Source organism: Talpa occidentalis, unplaced genomic scaffold (genome assembly GCF_014898055.3).
Source record: "Talpa occidentalis isolate TD23 unplaced genomic scaffold, MPIMG_talOcc4v2.1 talOcc4.5, whole genome shotgun sequence".
Lineage (NCBI taxonomy): Eukaryota > Metazoa > Chordata > Mammalia > Eulipotyphla > Talpidae > Talpa > Talpa occidentalis.
Genome location: NW_023604861.1, coordinates 86,033,378 through 86,043,304, shown reverse-complemented (window position 1 = coordinate 86,043,304; position 9,927 = coordinate 86,033,378). Strand labels below are relative to the sequence as shown.

At 40.4% G+C, this 9,927-nt stretch overlaps 1 long non-coding RNA gene across 1 annotated transcript in view; it reads right to left on the bottom strand.

Moving 5' to 3' along the window:
- Positions 1 to 2,747: 2,747 nt before the first annotated feature.
- Positions 2,748 to 9,927, bottom strand: part of LOC119259110 (uncharacterized) — a 159,796-nt gene continuing 152,616 nt past the window's right edge. The window contains exon 4 of the long non-coding RNA XR_005128403.2: positions 2,748 to 2,827. This is a non-coding gene — a long non-coding RNA (uncharacterized LOC119259110). The remainder of the gene's footprint in view (positions 2,828 to 9,927) is intronic.

The window sequence follows — 9,927 nt, the reverse complement described above, 5'->3', positions numbered from 1 at the left end:
AAAGAGGTGAAGGACTTATACAATGAAAACTGATATAAGGCAGCTTTCATCCTCAAAGAAGTAGAACAAACATCCATTTCATCCAATTCATATAGATCCATGAAAGACCCTGGAAAGCCAAAGTAATCCTGACAAAAAAGAGGACAAGTGGTGTCACATTCCCAGACTGCAAACTGTATTAAAAAATTATAGCAGGGCCTCCCCTGGTGGCTCAGTGGTTGAGCGCTGGGCTGTGAGGCTGTCCGCAGCCCTCTGCAGCACTGGTTCATTCCCCAGCCACCGGCAAGGGTCCCACCAAAAAAAGAAAAAAAGAAAAATTATAGTAATCAAAATATTATGCTACTGAACAAAAAACAGACACCCAGACCAATGAAACAGTAGTGAAAGCCTAGAAATAAACCCACATATCTATGGACAGTTAATCTAAGACAAAGGAGCCAAGAGTATACACTGCAGATAGGAGAATCTCTTCAACAAATGGTGTTGGGAAAACTGAACAGTCACCTACAAATGAATGAAACTAACTCACCAACTCACAGTTAAACCATTTAATTCAAAATGGATTAAAGACATGGATTTAAGACTCAAAAACATAAAATACATTGAAGAAAAAATAGGCAAAATACTTCACAACCTTGGCTTCACAGACATCTTTGGGGATTCATCTCCAAAGGCAAGAGAAGCAAAAGAAAATATATACAAATGGGATTACATCAAACTAAAAAACCTTCTGATAGAGGAAAAAAAAATGCCCCAAAAGATGCCCTACTCAATGGGGAAAAATACTTGGCATATCATACAACTAGCAAAGGGTTGATAGCCAACATAAAAAAGAAATCATACAACTCAACAAAAAGATAACAATTAAATACAATAAAAAAACAGCAGAAAAGCTTCTCCAAAGAAGGCATTCAGAAGACCAAGAGGCACATGAATAAATGTTCATCATCACTTGTCAGGAAAATGCAAATTAAAACCACAATGAGGGCCTCTCTGGTGGTGCAGCGGGTTGAGCACAGCGCTGTGAAGCTGTCGGCAGTCTCTGCAGCGCAGGTTCAATCCCAGCTGATGAGAATCCCACATGGCACAGCAGACCTCTCCTGGCGCTCCCGCTGCTCCCTTCACCAGGGTATTTCGGTCCTTCTGCCTGTTCCATTCCCTGCTCTGTCTCTGGTGAATCCTCTCATCCTCCCACGCCTCTAGCCTGTACCCCAGCTCTTGTATAAAAATAAATAAATCTTTATAAAAGGGCCTCCCCTGGTGGCACAGGCGGTTGAGCACAGCGCTGTGAAGCTGTCGGCAGCCTCTGCAGCGCGGGTTCGATCCCGGCTGACTGGCGAGGGTCCTACATGGCGCGGCAGACCTCTCCTGTCTCGCCCGCTGCTCCCCTCAGCAGTGTCTTTCATCCGTCTGCCTGTGCTGCTCCCCGCTCTGTCTCTGGTGAATCCTCTCACCCTTCCACGAATCTGGCCTGTACCCCAGTTCTTGTATAAATAAATAAATCTTTAAAAAAAAAAAAAAACCACAATGAGATACCATTTCATCCCCCTTGGAATGTCCCATTTTAAAAAGTTCAGAACAACAAATGTTAGTGATGATGTGGAAGAAAAAGAACTCTCATACACTATTGATGTGGATGTAGACTGGTCCAGCCCCAACAGAAAACATTATAGAGGTTCCTCAAAATAGTCAAAGACAATCTATCATATGACCCACAATTCCACTCCTAGGTACCTACCTCAAGAATATAGAAACACTAATTTGAAGGGATATATGAGCTCCTATGTTCACTGCAGCAACATGTACAATAGCCAAGTTATGGAAACAATTTAAGTGCCCAAGGGCAGAGAAGTGTATCAGAAAAAGGTGATAATATATACATAATGGAATATCAACTCAGCTATAAAAAAAGATGAACTCCACTTCTGATAACATAAATGGGACTATAGAAGAAGTAAAATAAATGAGGAGAAAGATAAACAGTAGAAACTTTTACTTGTATGTGGAATATAGAGAAACAAAACAAAGAGTCAGACAAAACCAAACCACTAACTAACCCAGATGTCTGACTGCAAAACCGAGGCAGAAGGAGAGGCTGGCAGTGTAGGAATGGGGGGTAGAAGGGACCCAATGGAGCAAGATGGGGGATTATTGGGACTTAGTTGGTAGGCATGGTATGAAAACACACATTTGCAGAAGTTTGAAACTATAACTCCTAAAACAAATACAATGACATAAACCAAACTTCACCTCAACAAAAATAGTTAGCAAAAAAAAAAAAAAGACATTTCCCCTGATGGTATTTCCTATTGCCTCCTTGTGGGAAACCTCTCATCATCCCATAACCAAAATATTGTCACTATAATAGACAGGATTCTCAATTATTTCTGCTTCCCACAAAGAAAAAAATCAGTACCCTCATTCAGCACCCTCATACAAACATCATTTTTACCTTGAAACTCGTGCAGCAACCTGCTCTCTTTTGGCTATCATCTGCCCATTTCAAAGAGCATATTGCCATTTAGGTAAAAGCCACTCTATTGTCATATGACATGCATTCTTAAAAATCACCACACTGTCCCCAGTTGGGCAATAAAAAAAATCACAGGGATTATGAGAAAGAGTTTGGAGGTACTAAAATGCCATCCATAGTGATTTTTTTTCAAACACAGTAGCACAGTTTTATATATTTTAACGGTTAGGTTAATACAAAAATGCTACAATTGACTCAGCATTTTTACCTTGAAAGACGTGTGATGCTTCTATGGAAGTGACTGCAGAGGGGCTGCAGCTTGTGGTTCTCCTGAAGTCATGGAAGGAAGATGATCTGAAAGCAGAAGGAAAGGTGCATCATCAGACAAGGGAGGAAGGGACCCCCCCATCACCTGTGGTTACCTCAGGAGTTGGTAGGCATGTAAGTGTACATTCTGTGTGTTTCCACACAGCTGGGTCCAGCTCAGGGAAGTGGTCAGCATTCAGCCCATGTTTCTAACAGAAAAAAGCCACACAAAAGTAAATGTGACTTTTGTGTTAAGCTCTAAATGCTCCCTAACATATCAATCTTGTTAAAATTCCTGTTCCTGAAAACATGCAGCATAGCAAAGTTAGATGTTCATTCTGAACACCTATATTTTGGCAGGTAAAGTTAACTTTACATTATGATGATTGCCACATTTAAATTCATTTCTAAAATTTTACTCTGTTTTCTATTATGCATTTTTTCCCATTTACCCTCCCTCTTTGTCATCTATGGAATGTACTGAATTTCCTCTTTTTCCTTCTCCTGTCTGTGCCTTACTGTCTTTGTGGTGGTGCTGGTGCCAGCCTTAAATGTCAACATACACACCCACTCCAAGGTCGCTCAGTCTTCCCATTTTCTTCTGGCACAAGGCCTGTGGAACATCTCAATAACCCCTGAGAAGATGTCTCCCATCTTCCATATTATTGCTAAAATATACAATTTCACCTTATAAAAATTAGGTCAAAAAACACCCAATATTTTAAATCATCTTTTCTAGTCAATAATTATCAGATTTACTATTGTATTTTACAAATGTCTTTGTTCAACTATTACTTCTTGCCTCTCTTCCTTCTTGGAATTCAATATACCTCTTACTGAAGTGCCTCCTTCAGCAATTATTTCAGGATGGGCCTGCGGTCAATAGTAAATTTTATTATGAAAATATTTCTTTTCCTCAAGTGATCACTTAACTTGACTGCCCCCTCGGCACTTGGAAGATGCTATTTCTTTCTCTCTGTCATCGTTGGTGAGAACTCTGCTGTCAGTTTGTCATTTTTTTTTCTCTATTGGGGTAACGCTGGCTTCCTGCATATGATTCAAGGGAATGGATTCGCACCTCCTCAGGTGCATGTCACCACACCACCCCACCTATAAAGCTCCCATAATCCTTTACCCTAGTCCATTGGAGCCCTTCCCTCCTCCCCCCACCACACCCCGCTTGACTCATTTCTATGTTATCTCTTGGTTGCTCAGAGATAAGACTTTTCTTGTCATGATGTCTATAATTTAGTTACACATTTTCTTCTCAGTATAGATTTACTTGACTTGTCCTGCTGAGGATTAGATATATCATTTTCCTCTACAGAATCATAATCATATTTTATTATTGGAACTAGTTCACCATTATTCTTTTCAATGTTCTCTTCCCCATCCTCTTTAGTAACTCCTTAAACTCCTTTCAGGTATATATTAAAGTTTTTCACTTGGTTCTTCCTGTCCCTTAATTTCATCTTCATATTTTCTATCTGAGCAGGAATAGTTCCCACAGGCCACCAATTACAAGGACGCCTATGCAGCGGTGATTTGAGGTTCTGATTTCTTAGGATTTACTCTTCCCCAGCCTGGTTCAGAGCTAACCGATCTCCTTCATTCTCTTTCAGATATGGCAGCCTCTTCTTGGCATTCAACTTCATACAGAAGGTTCTGTCTCAGCTTAGGACCTTGATTTGAGACTTTACATTATAACTTAGCCCCCCAAAGATTGCCTATTCCTCCCTTTGTCCCTTGGCTTCAAGGCCAGATCAACACTGGCCTTGCAGTTTTGGGTTTTCTCTTTCATTTCTGATGTGAATTACCTTTTCTGCTTTAAAACTTTACTATGTGTTCATAATAAACATATTCAAATTATCTACCATGTGTACATATATATGCCACATGCCATGTAAATATACTATATATAGTGGGACAGAGGTATTCCCATGTCTGCTTTGTTTGTCATATTGACAAACACTGCTAATCTTATCTGTGGATGAATCTCAAGTCTCCATTTCCAATCACATCTGATTTCTGAGCTTTAAAGCCATATCCAACTTTCTACAAATTTCTACCTAGATGTAGCACACTTACCTAAACCCAGCATTTCCAAAATTATTTTTTATATTCCCAGATTCCAACTCTACAATCCTGTCCATTTTCCTGTCATAATAAATGGTGTCTAGATTGATTAAGGTGCAGCTCTTTCTACTGCTTCCTCTCCCTGCAAGATTAATTTCACCAACAATGGCAAACCATCCCAGTTTTCTTGAAACAAAGGTGTTCCTAGCATTTCGTACCTCAGTGCTGAAACCAGGTAGACGCCAGGCAAAACGAGACAAATTGGTCACCTAAATCCCACCCTTAAGTATTCCTCACAACCCCCCACTTCCTTCATCGCCACTTCAGTGACTCAGTTAACCACAAACACCAGGATTCATTTTGTGGCTCTCCTAGTCTCCCTGCCTCTAATCGTCCCCTTCTCTAAATATTCTCCATTTCATTGATAAGGCAGACTTTTTAGGGATATAAATCTGCTTATTCGCAACTTAAGTCATCTACTGGCTCCTATGGCCTCAAGGATAATTTCTAAGTTTTTAATAATGAACTGGAAATCCTAATATGTGGCTCCTGCCTATCTCTCCAGCTCCATTTCTTGATCCCATTCCCTCCGCCCCCCCTCCCCCGCCACATGCTCCTGCCATAACAAATGACTCAGTTCCTCAAATATATCACCAGATTGAGTGCTCCAGTCCTCTCAACAGGCTACTCTTTCTGCCTGAAATGCTAGCGCCAGGCTATTTATATAGTGGCCACCTCCAAAATCACCTCCTCAGAAAAACTGTTTCTGATTCTCCTTTGCCCTAGCCTGAGGAAATTGTCACCCATGGACGCATCACTGATTGCCCGCACTTGCAGCTGTCACAGCACTTACCACATTGCCATTATTTATGTACTCATCTCTCTATTAAGCCATGGAATTGTTAAAGGAAGGTGTTATTTCTCTGTAATTCTACTGCTTAAGATAAATGCAACATGTGCTCCATGAATGAGTAAGGAACTGAAAGTTTGAGGGTTTGAACAAAATCCTGGCTCTCCCCTTAATAAGTCACTTGGTTTCCCTGACCTCAGATCCTCACCCTCACTTTTTCTGGGTGCCTCTTCCCAGTCTTCAGGTCTCAGCTCATATGTCACTGGCCCCAAGCAAACTTCCCTGACCCTACAAGGTTAGGGGTTGCTCTGATGGAATCCCATGCTGTTCTGTCCTTAAGTTCCATTAGAGAAGGAGCTACTTCTGTCTTGTCCCTCTCTATATCCCCAGCATCTAATACAATGCTTGGTACACAGGCGGGTAACCAATAAATAACTATTGGACTAATGAACTGTAAACTACAGGGAATCAAAAAGATGATGATCACCAAGATAAACTTCAGGCTCTTTCTGTTCAGTAGAGCTAAAGTCCTACATTTCTACAATGATCAAGGTGGGGGTGGGGGGAAGCAAATATTGTTAAAAAATGAACAATGATGTAAAAAATAAATTAAAAAAGAGAAAAGGTGAAAGTGATGCTTATAAAATAAAGTTTAGCATTTTAGAAAGATAAAAAAATGCATTAAATGACAATTGCTGTTTTTAGAAACTGCTCTAAATGTCAAGGTGTCAGCCTTGCCTGAGGCAAATGCACATTCAGTCAGGTTTTAGCCTTAAAAGCAGAGCTGTCATGAAGCAGAAACTAGGATAAGGAGAAACAAGATTGTCTAACAGTGAAACTAGAGAGAGAAGAAATCCTAACGGCAAACTATGATCTTCATGAGTATGGAGATAATGTACCCTCACCAGAAGCACTACAACCAACCCACAGCAGGTCAAACAGAACCTCCTAACATCTAAGAGGGACGCTCACATGTAGAATGTTCACCTTTTCCACTCCACCTATTCTGCCACAAGTGACAGGGCTAGGCCACAGGTCAACCCCACAGACAGAGCAAGTGTTCTTAGTGCTCAACAACTACTTTTGTCATTGCTGATCTAGACAACCACAACCATCCCATCCAGAGACATCCTCATCACCAACCCAAACCAAACCTCCCTGGCTGCCCAAGCACTACTCTCTTCATTTACTTCTCACTTCCATAAACCCCTATCTCTGGTGCCTGCCTAGCCTGCTTTCCCTCTGATAGTGCCCTCCGTAGTATTGGCAATAGAGAGAATTCAGTGATAATCACTAGCAGCACCATCTTGTCTTTTCTGTTCCTATTGTTAATTTTGTCCTTCCTCCAGAGAGTCAGTTTTTATATCCAACTAACACCACTGCTCTCTGTCCTTTAGCCTCAAGAATATAGCCCTGTGTTTGAGTAATTTTACATCTAAAGAAAATATGATGATTAAGCCTTTGTCACATAGTTTTCTTATTCACCAGGAATCATTTTCAAGTTGTAACTCAAACTTTCAAATGACCATATAAGATTAACATTTTCTTTGGGGAGCATTAATTGGATCCTCGAGATTTTCTGTTTCCTGTTCCAATTATTTTCATATTTTTTTCATTTCCCACACTTACAAAAAAGCATCTTTACATAGAAAAAGTTTAAAGTAAAATATAAATCTTGTGTCAAAAGGGCTGACTGTATAACTCCTGGGGGTCAATGAAAAAAGGAAATTACTTCTGCAGAGATTCACATATGAGTCCTGAGGAAAAAGTGGCTACAAACAGAAATGGAAAGCGCTATTCTCATGAAATACCATGAGACACTGGGGTGCAATGAGGGTCACATAAAGAAGGGATGGACAAGACCTCAACTTCTTCCTATACCCTGGAGGGTAACAGCTCATTGTTGGGACCCTGAGATGCAAAACCATGGCAGACCTCATTCGAGACTCTGGGTAAGTGTAAATAAAGAGCAAGCATTTTGTGGTAGCTGTCAGGATTTGTTAATAAACACTTGTGAGAGAGTCTCTGGAAATGTCTAGAAATAATTAGAAGAGAGTATGAATGGTCAGAGGTCCTTTAAATAAGAGATGGGACCATGAACCGTTGTAATAAAGTTCATGTAGCTAATATGATCCTGCATTCATGTGTCACTTTGGTGAACAGAAGTTATATCTTGGAGGAGCTAGTCCAAGGTTATTGATGAATTCTGACCTAATGCCATCTGCATAATGAAATCATTATTCAGAAAATAGAGCCAAGAGAACATCTGTATCATAGCTTTAGTTGTAGAAGTTAAAGTGAACATGGCTCAGCAATTTGAGGTTACATTGCAGTCATTCATGCTTTTGGGAGTAGGAATGGCCTAGTCCCATCCATGTTAGCAGAGAATGCCCCTCAAAACACACCCCCCAGCCCCCCCATACTTATACAAACAAACTGTTCTTTAACTGGAATAAGGAAAAGGATGGACACAGGTTATCTAATGGTCAAGATAAAATACCCTCTGAGAAAAATGGAAAAGTAATGTAACTGTTTCTTTTCAAAACTTTACATTTTCAAAGAAAATACATCAAGAACCTTAAACATAAATGTATACTGCACTGAACAATTAACCATAAGTGAAGACACAACTTACAACTATGGCAATACATAGTCAGGGTATATATTAGTCAGGGTTCCTCAGAGAAACAGAACAGAATATATATGTAGGTATGTGTGTACACACAAATATAATATATACATTTGGAGAGGTTGATTGATTGATTTTAGGGATTGGCTCACATAACTGAGTAAATAAGAGGCTGGCAAGCCCAGACTCTATAGGATGTGGCAGCAGGCTAGATAACAGATGTTGCAGTTAAGTCCAGAGGCCATCTCCTTTGGAATTCCCTCTTAGTTAGGAAAGTTTAGTCATTTATTCTATTCAAGCCTTCAGCTGATGAGTCTCACCTGTATTCTAGAGGCCAATCTGCTTTACTCAACATCTGTTAATTTAAATGTAACTCTCATCCAAATCTCACCCCTGAGAGAGAAGAGGGCCCACCATGTTAACGCATAAAATTAACCAGAATGTTACATATTAAAGTTGTGTAGGTAATACTAAACTATTTTTCATAGCGGCTGTACTAACACAAGGTAATTATAGGTGGAGGCTTCAGCATCTCATTAGGGTAAAATGTAAGAAACCTACATTTTTTCTAGGATAAGTGGTCTACCACAACCCTCAGAAGTGAAAGCTAGAATGGAAGAAGGAAGACCTTGCCTCCTGATGGTCAGTAGCAAATATAATTTTTAAGTCATTCTGCAATCATCATCAAGCCAGTTTTACTATAAAACATGACAGGATTGAATAGATGTGCCTGAGTGTTGTTTATTTTTTGGCTGCATTAGGCAAGAAATGATAAAAGGAGGTGAGATCAGGTAGGAACAAAGCAGAAGTGAGAGAGAATAGACAGCTCAAATAGGAGTAAGAAATATATACCCCAAATAGGAGTAAGAAAGTTAAGAAAGTCTTTCAATGGCAAAGGCCCACTGAATTTAAGGTGAAGTCTTTCCACAGAAGCTCAGTCTCCATTAAGAGTGTCTGGGGGTTGATAAAGCAAAGAAAAAGAGCAGGTTTGAGACTATGTCTTATAAATAACTGTGGGGATAGGTACAAGCACAAGGCATGGATTATAATCAAATTGATATATTTTTGAATGACAAACTGTCAAAGAAAACAATCAAGCAAAAGAGAATATTGTGATTGTTAAAGGCTTAAAATTACACGAGTTCACTTCTCATACTAGTGACAGCTGTGCAGCACTCAGGGAGGGCGCTGTCCTCCACAAGCAATTCAGATGTGGCCACAAAGGAAAATGGACAAGGAGGGATGCTCCAAAAAGTTGGGAACCAGCAGCTATAGTCCTAGGAGCAAGATCAGGGTCTCGGGTAGAAACTAGTAGGCACAGGGAATGGGATCAGGTACTCATCAAAGAACCCTCCTCATCCTCAGCTCAGGGTTTCTCAGTTTCAGCAATATTGACCTCCTAGGCTGGGTAATTCTTGTTGTGGGGGCTGCCCTGTGCATTGTAGGATGTTTAGCAGCATCCCAGGCCTCTACCAGATTAGATGCCAGTAACATCTCTTGCCTAGCTGGACAACCAAAATTATCTCCAGACATTGCCAATAGCCCCTTGGGGCAAAACTGCCCCTGGCTGGGAACTTCAGCTCCAGGTTAAAG